The sequence below is a fragment of the Pistacia vera genome, unplaced genomic scaffold, assembly GCF_008641045.1.
Source record: "Pistacia vera cultivar Batoury unplaced genomic scaffold, PisVer_v2 Contig809, whole genome shotgun sequence".
NCBI lineage: Eukaryota > Viridiplantae > Streptophyta > Magnoliopsida > Sapindales > Anacardiaceae > Pistacia > Pistacia vera.
In genome coordinates, this window is record NW_022196678.1 from 170121 (window position 1) to 181814 (window position 11694).

An 11694-nucleotide genomic window follows, 5' to 3' on the forward strand; every position below is an offset into this window, starting at 1 on the left:
TATCATCATTCTTTTACCACTTTACCCTTAAGGCATGTGCATGGTAGTTAACTTAGCACATAAAAGTGAAAAGACGATTTTACCCTTGGTTGTACCGACGGGGTTTACATAATTCCACATGGAATATTTCAAATTCAAATTTAAATATAAATTTCATATATATATATATATATATATATTTAAACTATATATTTAAATACATAACCAAGGAATTTTAATTTCCTAATGAAATCTGTATATCTATATTAATCCTTAAGCCTAGACTATTTGAATGCCAAGTAGGACTCTAAAATTGCTACAAGCGTCTACATGTCATTGGCTTAGGCTATTTTGGATTATTAATATTAATGAGAGATATTTATATAATAATAAGATTTAATGTTTGTTGTATGTTTTTAATTATGTTATATAGATGCATTACACTCACATTCTAAAAGGTCTAAATAAAGTTAGTCTATTCATATTCAATATAATGCAACTACAAGACTAAGCTATATATCATTGCTTTTCAATTTAATCCATCGTCTCTTTAATTTCATGTTCTTAAATTTTCTATTTCTTCGTCTGCTTGGTTGCATAATGAAGATAATTTAGCAACTAATTCGAGCATCGGATTTGGTCTTTCAGTTTCTAGAAATTGAATCATCAATTATTTAATTTTATCAGTGACAAACAGCGCATTTGGTAATTGCTCTGGATTCTTTTTGTTATTCCCTTTCGAATTTTGATATTAGGGTTTTGTTAGTTTTTAGCTTGATCTGATTTGACATCTTATCTCGGTTTTATCGTTGATTGAAACTTTGTTACTTTTTCTTAAGATAGTTTCATCGTTGTTCTGCAGTTAATTGGCAAAGATGACTAAAAGTTCCTTCCAGATAAAGCATGATTTTCGTAAGTCGTTGATGATTATTTTCTGTTACAAGAATCTTCTAATGGATTGGTTAATTATTGTTTATCGCTTGTGTAACTAATACAGATTGTGTCTGCACAAGAAAGGTGTGCTAAGGCTGAAAGAATTATAGAGAAATATCCAGATAGAATTCCTATGAGAACTGAGCTTTAGCTTTTATTTTTTTATTTTTTGTCTCAATTATATTGTAGTGAAATCCTATGTTGATATTTTAATTGTCATTGTACTAAATTGCAGTATTAAGTTCAGATCTTCAGAAAAGAGTCATAGGATTGGTAGAACATCAATTATTTTATGAAAATAGCTCTTTATGTTTGGTTAAGAAGTTTTTGAGTGAACATGTATCCATGGTGTTGGTTGGTTCATTAGGGATTCTATGTGTTATTTGTATTTTATTCATCTATACTGATGGCATGGTAGATAAAGCCTTTTCTATCTTTTGGTAAGAGATTGATTTTGGGTTAATTATTGGTGTTAGAGAACTTGGTTTTAATAGTGTTACTTTTTCTGGTCTACAGGGTGAAGTAGCGGTAATAATGTTGCATGCATTGTTTTGAAATGTGTTATAGTACATTCTTCTTTGCATTTTTTGAGATCAATTGAGAGTTTTCCAAGATCACTGTTCATTTTTTTGTTGGGGGGGTGTGGTTGGTGATACAAATAGGGGTCTCCAGATTGTATTTGAGAAGTTACAGTTACAAATAGTACTGTTTTATGTTCTGTGAATTTTATTTGGTTACTTTTGTGCTTTGGCTCATCTATTTAGTTTATGTAAACAGCTATGTTTTTGACAGGAAGCCACCAGATTTGAAAAAGCAAGAGCTGGCAAAGCGGTACAAGCTTTGTCATTTTTTGGCTACAATATGAATAGAATTTTTCAAGGATATGTATCATCATTAATGGTACTTATCATACTGTGATAGTGATACAATTACTCAAAGAGGACAAATGCTATTGAGGATTTGACTGAAGCCGTAGAGGTATATGAATATTCTTTTCTGATTTTCTTGTGATTGTTTTGTTAGTTATTTTCCTATTTTTCATTTTATTATTTAGAAAAAAATAGGAAATGTATCACGCTATGATTTCTAGAAACAACTTGTATGCATTGTTTCGATACAAAGATGAGGTTTCCAACAAGTAGCGCTCATATATGAAGCCACGAGGGAATGGCTATAAAAGTTTGTGCATTTATAATGAGAAACACATATGTTGTCATAAGAAAGTTTGTTTAACACTTCAATATCTTATCCATGTTATATGAAAATGAATATATATTCCCTTATGAGTGTTTGTAGGAGTTTTGACATGGGTGGTCATGAGTGTTGTGTACGCCAAATTTTTTTGATAGAATTGCCCTATAACTCATAAATTATACAACTTCTACTATTCCCTCATTGCAGGTTGGCAATAAACAAGATATTGAAAAATTCAGTAAACGGATTGTGAAGGTCGGTCCTTTGCTCATATGTCTTGCTTTTGGTAATTTATAATTATCATTTTATAGTCTATTCTCTATTATATAAGGAATGGTCTAGGTCTGAATAGAAAGGAATGCGGTCACTGGTGCTAGATTTTGAGGCCATATGCTCTCTATTATTGCAGGTGACAAAGCAGCGCAATGAAGACTGCAAAAGACTTCTAAGACTAACGGGAGTGATTGTAGTTGATTGCCCTACAATGGAAAGTAAGCCAGGGGGAGTTAGTTGCATCTCGTATGGAGTTATGCATATATAACATATGTGAGGTACTTGCTTGCATTCCTTGGGTGTGTTTGGTTGAGGATTATGTTTTATTTAATTTGATTCGATGTTTTTATTTAATTGAATTTGAAAGGCTAGAGATATATGAATATTTATCATTAATATGAATTAATGAATGTGAATATTAAAGGATTGATGAGGTGTATTATTGGATTTTGTGAATGTGAAATGATGCTTTGTATGTGTTATGTGGTAATGTTTATGTGTAATTAATATGAAAAGTTAGAATGTTTACGTGTATTTAATATGAAAGCTTAGATACATCACTATGGATGATGTCTAACAATTCAGTAGCCCTTTCACTTTATTGTGTGAAAGGCGACTTGGTCATTTTGCCTAAAAGGCTTGACTCGCATACCTCAAATGACTGAAACTCAAAAGGGTCTAAAACTCCATCCTTTTGAAGTTTTACAGTGCAGGTCTGATTAACATGACCAATCTACAATGCCAGAGGTATGTTTGGGTTTGATCGCTATGTTTACTTTCTTTGTTTCCACATTTAGAATATCCTTATTGTTTAAATCGAGAACATATTGTAATAGCTTCTCTCTACTATTATACTTAGAAAATACACTATGAAAACATACATACTTATTAAATAAAAAGTAAATGGGCCCAAAAATTTTCTCTTTACTTAACATATAATTCTGTACAAGTACAAAATAGCATATACAAAAGCTTTGATAACGGTGGACAGTAATGCCATTTCTCTCTATTTCTCGACATCCATCCAACTGCTTCTCACCTATTTCTTGCAAAACATGGAAGAATAACAGGGTGAGCAAAAAATGCTCAGTAAGTAAATCCTCTACTCTTCTTCCCCGCAACTTCCTCTTTTGTTCTTTCCTTGCTCTATTCTTTTGTTCTTCCTTCTTTCGTTGTTCTTTCTCTTTTCTTTCACTGTTTCTAGTTCTCAATGTTCTTTCCTTTCTTTCTGATTCTCTCTGTTCTTTCTTTCTTTCTTATTCTCACTAACCATGATGGAAGTCATGGTAACATGCATGAATAAAATGCACATGCAGTAATGCATAAAAATGCATTTTCTTTTATTCTATCTATTTCTTATTTTGTTTCTTTCTCTTTTTCTATATTTCTTTCTTTCTAATTTTTCTATTCTTGCTTTCTTTCTTTTTCTTTTCTTCTCTTCTCTTCTTTTCTTTCTTTTCTTTTCTTTTCTTGTTTGCTCAATCTTTCTCATTCTTTCTTATTCTTATTCTTATTCTTTCTTTCTTATTCTTTCTTTTCTTTGCCGATCGGACTCGGTTGATGCATGGATTCGGAACCCTGGCCGTGTGAGTGAGTACAGTCCTCATCTACATGCACTCCTACGGACTGTACAAATTCTTTCTTCTTCTTAGGCCACTCAATTAAGATGGCGTGCATGTAGGAAACTCTTCTTGCTACAACCCTCATCTACATACACTCTTACGGGCCGTACAAATTCTTCTTCTTCTTATTCCACTCACTTAAGGCAGCCTGTATGTGGGAATTCTTCTTCTTGTCACTCACAGGTTTCCCATCGCAACAACCTATTCTTTTCTCTTCTTTAGCTCTTTTCTTTCTTTTTTTCTTTAGTGCTTTTCTTTCTTTCTCTTTATTCTTGAAATTCTTTATTCTTGCTTTAAATTCTTATGCATATGCAAATATATGCATGTGGATGGCTCATGCTTATAATTCTTTCTTAAGTGCAAACATGTAATGTAAATATGCAATGTTGCACAAAAATAAGTTTTCTCTACTCATGCATATGCTTCTCTTAGGCATTCCATCAAACATTAAGCATGCATACTGAAATTCTACTTTTGGTAAATTTCTACTTCTTTCTTAAACCATCCATTTTTTAAGCAAAAATCCTCTATATCAAGGTTAAACCTGGCCAGGAAAAACACTTCAAATATTCTACTCAAATTCTTTCTAAAACTCAACCAAACTTCGCTTGGTCACCATAATACCAACTCCACTTCTCATGGCTTAAATCTACTCATCAAAAGCCATCTACTCAACAATAGCATCATTCTCAACACTCAGTCTCAAACTTATAAGCATATACATGCATATCAAATCATTTGATTACTTAAATCTTAGCTTGGGTTGGATTTACTTACCTTGTGTTTGAGTGGTTCCACAAGAATCCCTCTATCTTTGGTAGACTTGTTCTTTCTCTCAAACCCTAAGCATAAACTTAATAAGAATTCAACACTTGCACAAATTAATCTCATATCTAAAGCAAGAATCCTTACCTTTTGATGCTTAGGATCAAATCCCTATCAAAATCCAACCAAAAGCCCTCAATTTCCTTTAGCAAATTGGATGAGGAGATGAGAGAAATGAAGAGTGGAAGTGGCGTGTGAGGTGTAGAGAATGGGAGGGTTTGTGTGACTTAACCCTTAATAGCTCATATAAATAAACATTCTTTCCCATTTTGCCCTTACACTTTCTTAAAAATTCCATCTTTGCCCTTTAACTCTTTACAAATACACCCCCATCTCCATTGCATACTCCATAAAATTTTCTTGCACTTCACTCTCCACTTTTCTTGCTAATTAGGGGGTAGAATGATCACTTTACCCCAATGGAAAATTTCTCTAGAAACTTCACAAGAAAATCAGCCGACTCTTCGCCCCAGCGAAGATTTCTCTTTGCCTTGGTGAAAAATTACAGAGAGTATGTCGCCACGGCGAAGCTTATTCTTTGCCCCGGCGAAGTCTGTAATTCTCTAATTTTGCCAAGTCTTTACCAAATTCAGGGCAACCACACCACAATATCACCAAACCAATTTAACTAAGGCCAACAAACAACATTTAAAGGCAAATAAACATGAGGAAGCTATGTACCTCAAAGTGGGCGTTACACATATAATCAATTTTGTAACCTTGCATTTCCACATAGAATACCATTCAAACTGAAGGACAACAATCCATTAAAAATCTCAAAACATGATCCCATATCATCCAAAGCGGATAATGATATAATGTTTCTTGAAATGGAGGGTACAAAATAACAATTATTGGGTTATAACAATAAGCCCGTAGGCAAAGACAAACAATAAGATCCTACAACCAATGCAACCATGTGTGCTCCATTTCCAACTCGTAGGTCCATCTCTCTCTTGGCGAGCAATCTACTCTACCTTGGTCCTTGCACATCAGTACAAATGTGAGTACGACATTCTTTGTCAATAACCCAAATGTTGAAGGGAAGAAGTTAATCTCAATCATATACAAACCTGAAGTCGAAGCATTTGACTTCTTCTTACTTGCGAGGAAAGCCTTATAATGTTTCCTCTAATGGCCAAGCTTGTTACATTAGAAGTAGACTATCTTCCCACCTTTACTAGTGCCACCCTTGGGCTTGAGAGCATCCTGTCCATTGGGTTTGGACTTGAGATATACCTTGGCCTTTCCCTAACTTACCCTTGCCTTTACTAATAACAACTAGTAAAACAAGTTTGGACTTTTTCAGTCCTACTCCACAGTCCTCAACATGTTTAGAAGCTCTGGCATGGACTTCACCATCGTGTTTGTATTAAAGTTCATTATGAACGGTGAATAAGAACTTGGTAGCAACTGTATAATTAAATCCACTTGTAAATTTGCATCCACACCAAAACCCAAAGTCTCAAGCCTCTCTATGTACCCAATGATCTTAAGCACATCAAGACCAACTTAGGCTCCCTCGGCCATTCAGCTCCTAAATAATGCCTTTGGCACCTCATACATCTTACGTCGAGCATTCTTTTGATATAACTCCTTGAGGTGTAGAATTATGGCATGTGCATCCATATTCTCATACAACTTTTGCAGCTCAAATGTCATCAATGCTAGCATAATGCATTGGACATTATCAACATCATCAAAGAACTTTTGATATGTGTCCTTGACCTCCTGAGTGGCATTAGGTGTTGGCTCAGCTGGATAAGGCTTATATAGGACATAAAATTTCCTTTCAGACTTTAATACATTCTAAAGATTTTGATACCAGTCCAAGAAATTGGATCCATCTAGCCTGTTTTCTTTTCGATTATCAGTCGTAGTGATAGGTTGGTATTATTGTGCAATGAAAACATAAACTCTAACGCTAGCTATTGAATATAATAATAACAACTAGTAAAGCAGAAATAAATGGCCAAAATAAATACAAATATAAAGAATACTAGGAATTAATGAGGCTCGGTATTGTAATCTATTTCCTTGGGCACTGCAAAAGAAATTCCACTATCTCCAAAGAAGAACATTACAAACATTTGGGCAATACAACAAGTACCCAAACTATATGGGCGCAGAAACAATTTACCCAAAACAAAGGGAAACTCTCAAATACAAACTCCCAAACATGTGGGCATCCAAAAATGGATTTGGATACTAAAAAAAAAGCCTAACATCCCTATATATAACTAACAAAAGCCTTAGCCTTTTGTTGACTAAGCAATGTGGGATATAAGCACAAATCACTATTTTAAGTGTTTGAGCCAATTTTACAACAATCTCCACCTTGGCAAAAAACACAATTCAACTCCACCTTGATGAGATTATCTTTCAAATAGTTTTCTATATTCTTCTGACAAATTTTGCAACACCTTCAAATGCGCCAAATGGCGCAATTAAACTTGTAGGATGTTGATCAAGCTCAAACAATGAGTGAACTTGACCCTTGTCACTACCTTAGTCAACATATTTGTAGAACTTATCTTCCGTTCCAATCTTCTGAAGAACCATCTCCCGTTTTCAATATAATCCTGCACAAAGTGAAACTGACCGTCGATGTGTTTCGAACATGCATGATAATCTTTGTTCTTGGCCAAATGAATAGCACTCTAGCTATCACAATACACATTAATGTGTTTCAAAACAATTCTCAAGTTATCAAGCAACCCTTGAAGCCAAATTCCCTTTTTTGCAACCTCTGAAATTACCATGTACTCTACTTCTATGGTTGACAGAGCAACTGTAGACTATAGAGTAGACTTCTTACTCACTGGTCCTTTAGCAGCTATAAACAAATAACCAGTAGTTGAATGACGCTTATCTAAATCACCGACGTAATCAGAATCATACATAACCAACAATAAATTGACTAAGATCATTATCCCACTCAAAACCAAACCAATATCTACAGTACCTCAAATATACCATAGAAACCATTTCACAACTTGACAATATCCTTTATCAGGATCATGCATATGCCTGCCCACCATACTAACTGCTTGTGAAATATCAGGCCTTGTTTACCCATGGCCCATCATACATTGATCAAATTGCTTATACCATTGTCTTGGTGACTGCTTCAATCCATATAGTGATTTCTTCGATCTGCAAACCCAATTTTCCTTTCCAACAACCCTATAATCATCTGGCTGAGTTTTGTAGATTTCCTCTTCCAAACTACCATGTGAAAATGTGAACTGAACTAGTTCAAAATCAAACTGTGCCACCAAGGCTAGCAAAATCCAAATGGAAGAATACTTCATCACTGAAGAAAACACTTCACTGTAGTCAATGTGTATCCCTTTGGTACCAATCTAACCTTGTGTCGAACATTTTCTCTGTTAGGAAATCTCTCTTTCTTTGTATACACTCATTTGCACCCAATCATCTTCTTATGTAGGGATCACATCTCATCATTCATGGTGGATTTCCATGATTTACAATTTGAAATCCTAACTACTTCTTTATAAGTAGTACGAATATCATCACCTACGACTGGAAGTGCATAAGCCACCATATCAGCAAAACGATTAGGCTTGTTAATTTCTCCTCTTGGCGTATTGCATGCAATCGATTTTTGTTGCTTTAGAGATTCTTGAGATAAAATCTCCTCTTTATCTTTAGTATCCATATCAGTCACCTCAGAACCACATTCTATCTCGTGGACACTATCTAGTTCAACCGTTGTTTCAAACTCCACCTACTATCGAGTACTAATAGCTTTTATCTAGCTTCGTGTTTCCTCCTCTCAATTGGCGTCTTGCCTTCAATTGCAGCTAATAGTAGACAATTAATGAGATGACACGTATATGCAACTACTTCAGCCCAAATCTTTTTGCTCAAACCCAAAATTGGACAACAACATCGAACTTTCTCTACTAAGTTTGATTCATGCGTTCTGCCACCTCATTATGCTACAACATCTTCTCCCAAAGCCTCAATCATCTTCTTCATATCAAGAAGATTTCCAAAATCTCACTCTTGTCTGCTTTCTTAGAACACCATGCTCACATATTCCAATTTACAAGATTGTCGACAAACCCTGTTTCACCAACCCTTACAATGCTTTCTATCCCACATATCCTAAACACATTTGCCATAATCTAGTTGCTTTTAAATCTACATCCTTGTAAGAGACTGTAACTACTAATCTAATAATTGTACCTCATTGAAAATAGTATAACTTATTGTTTCTTCTGACACCTTTTCTCACCACAAGTGCATCTGATATAACTTTAAGAACACCATCTTGCATATTAACACTTAGTCCTTTAGACTCAAGGACTTCTAATGAGATGAGATTCTTCTTCAACCTCAGAACATACTGGTCATTTGTCAGAACTCTAATTGATCTATCAAGAATTTCAAATGGATTATACCCATTCCCATGATTTTACAAGCACTATCATTGCCCATAAAAACTTGTTCCCCAGTTAGTTCCTTAACGCTAGAAAACTCATATGATAGGTGCAACTCGAATCCATAATTCACTCTCAAAGTGAGATACAAAAGACAAACCAATCAAAACAAAATCGGACTCATTTTCCTCAATTTTAGCCATACAAACATTTGAAAAAGGTATTACAAATAGATTCATAAGACACTTTATCTTTCATGTGAATCAGAGTGGTGGTTAAGAGCTCATATTCAATAGGAACATAACATCATACTGAAAGCATTGGTATGGTCATTCATGGACAGACCTGGCCAACAATCAAATCGAAAAAGCTGCTACTTCAAATAAAGTACATTTTTAGTACTCTTCACCAAATGCTTGTCCTCCAAACTCTGCCAGAGTTTCCATGCAAATGTCTCATAAGTGAGACACAAACAAATTATCCCACATATCTAATGATTGATCATTTCCCATTCAACATCCCTCATATCAACAGTTTTCTTTTCCTCAATGACAGCCTCTCATTCGTATTGGTATAAGACATAAACAAGACATCTTCAACTTCACATTGTCACACACTAAAGGAATTTGACCTAACAAATTTCTCCCTTTCAAATTTTCCAACTCGTCATCATTTTTACTGGTGCAGACGGTGATGCCTCGGACGATGATGCCATTTGAGCCTTACTCAATTGGCTTGGTAGACAAAGTCCTCAATAACCAAGCTCCTCAAATTATTATATTCAATAGCTAACCAACAAATTAACAATAACCCAAGATAGTAGTAAGTACTAAAAATGATTCAATATGCACCAGGAAAATTCCCAAGAGACACTAGAGGGGTCACAAACGGTCCCACTTAGAATCCAATCTCTTTAGACTCTTATTGTCTTGTTGACAGAATTTTCCTAGACATGCATATAACCATACAAATAGCTACTTACTGTCCTACACCTAGGCTCTGATACCACTTGTTGTGTGGCAGAAACACAAACTCTAATGCTAGCTATTGAATATAATAATAACAACTAGTAAAGCAGAAATAAATGGCCAAAATAAATACAGAAATAAAGAATACCAAGAATTAACGAGGTTCAATATTGTAATCTACATCCTCAGGCACTACAAAAGAAACTCCACTATCTCCAAAGAAGAACATTACAAACATTTGGGCAATACAACAAGCACCAAAACTACATGGGCACAGAAACAGTTTATCCAAAACAGAAAGAAACTCTCAAATACAAACTCCAAAACATATGGGGATCCAAAAATGGATTTGGATACTCAAACCAAATCCTAACATCCCTATATATGACTAACAAAAGTCTTAGCCTTTTGTTAACTAAGCAATGTGGGATATAAGCACAAAACACTATTTTAAGTGTTTGAGCCAATTTTACAATAGGCATTGTGCATTTTAACAGATCTACAAATGCAGAAAAACAAAAGTCATTATAATGTTTATTATTATTTAATAAGGTCTTTTATTAAATAATTGCTCTCACTTTTTTTCTCAAGCCAATAGCTCTCACTATTAACTCAGGAAAGCCAAACGGAGATCCCATCTAGCCCATTTCAAACATCTGCTTAGCAACAAGCCAAAATGGGTTGATAGGTAGGTCAACAAACTTAACTTGCACCAGTTGATAGCTCCAAGTACCAACCTCTAATGTAAACCAAGGCAACAAACCAATTACACAATTCAATGGCCCAAACCATTGTCCTCAAGTGTAATTCTCAGTATCAATAGAGTGGACACTATATGTCACCATGTACACATAACAAGTGTATTTCTCTTACTATGCCTATGATGTGCTCATCAACCTTCGCTTTGGCAAACAAACAAAACACATTATTTAAGTCGACCCATCACTATTAAGGAAAACTCCAATGATGTTTGACCTCCCACTAGTAGAATTGTACCCTTCACTTTAGTGAATAAGGTTTCGATGAATAGTGGTTTGGTCAAACCAATAGTGACGAAAGACGTTTTAATTAATTGGCTTAAAATAATTTATTTGAGGGGTTTTTATTTTATGTCTCACCAATTTTATCTTGTTAGCATGTTATAGTCATAACATACACCCTTAGCATGCATACTAAGCATTAAGGAAACGTGTTGGTGCATAGCCTTAACTAAAGCCGATTTCCTCAAGCCTAAAGGAATTGGTAGGTCAACCTAGGTTTAAAAAGTAAGTGGATTCTTCTAGTGAATTCGCTTTCTTCTTCTCGAACATTGCACAACTTTCAAAAATAAAATTACGTTTTACATTATTGAAAAGAAACCTTGAGTTACATTCAAGGGAAGTGAGTTGAGAGAGAGAAGTTACAATGGAGAATATAGAGAAAGGTAGGACATGCAAGCCCTATTTAAAATTACGTAACCCAAAACTATTAAACTAGGTTTGTACGCTTATG

General features: G+C 34.7%; 1 long non-coding RNA gene across 1 annotated transcript; it reads left to right on the forward strand.

Annotated features, from left to right (window-relative positions):
• Nucleotides 1-584: 584 nt before the first annotated feature.
• Nucleotides 585-2612, forward strand: LOC116117428. The gene is made up of 5 exons (XR_004125969.1): nt 585-684; nt 842-891; nt 1705-1890; nt 2314-2361; nt 2516-2612. It is a non-coding gene; the product is annotated as an uncharacterized LOC116117428 (long non-coding RNA).
• Nucleotides 2613-11694: the final 9082 nt, after the last annotated feature.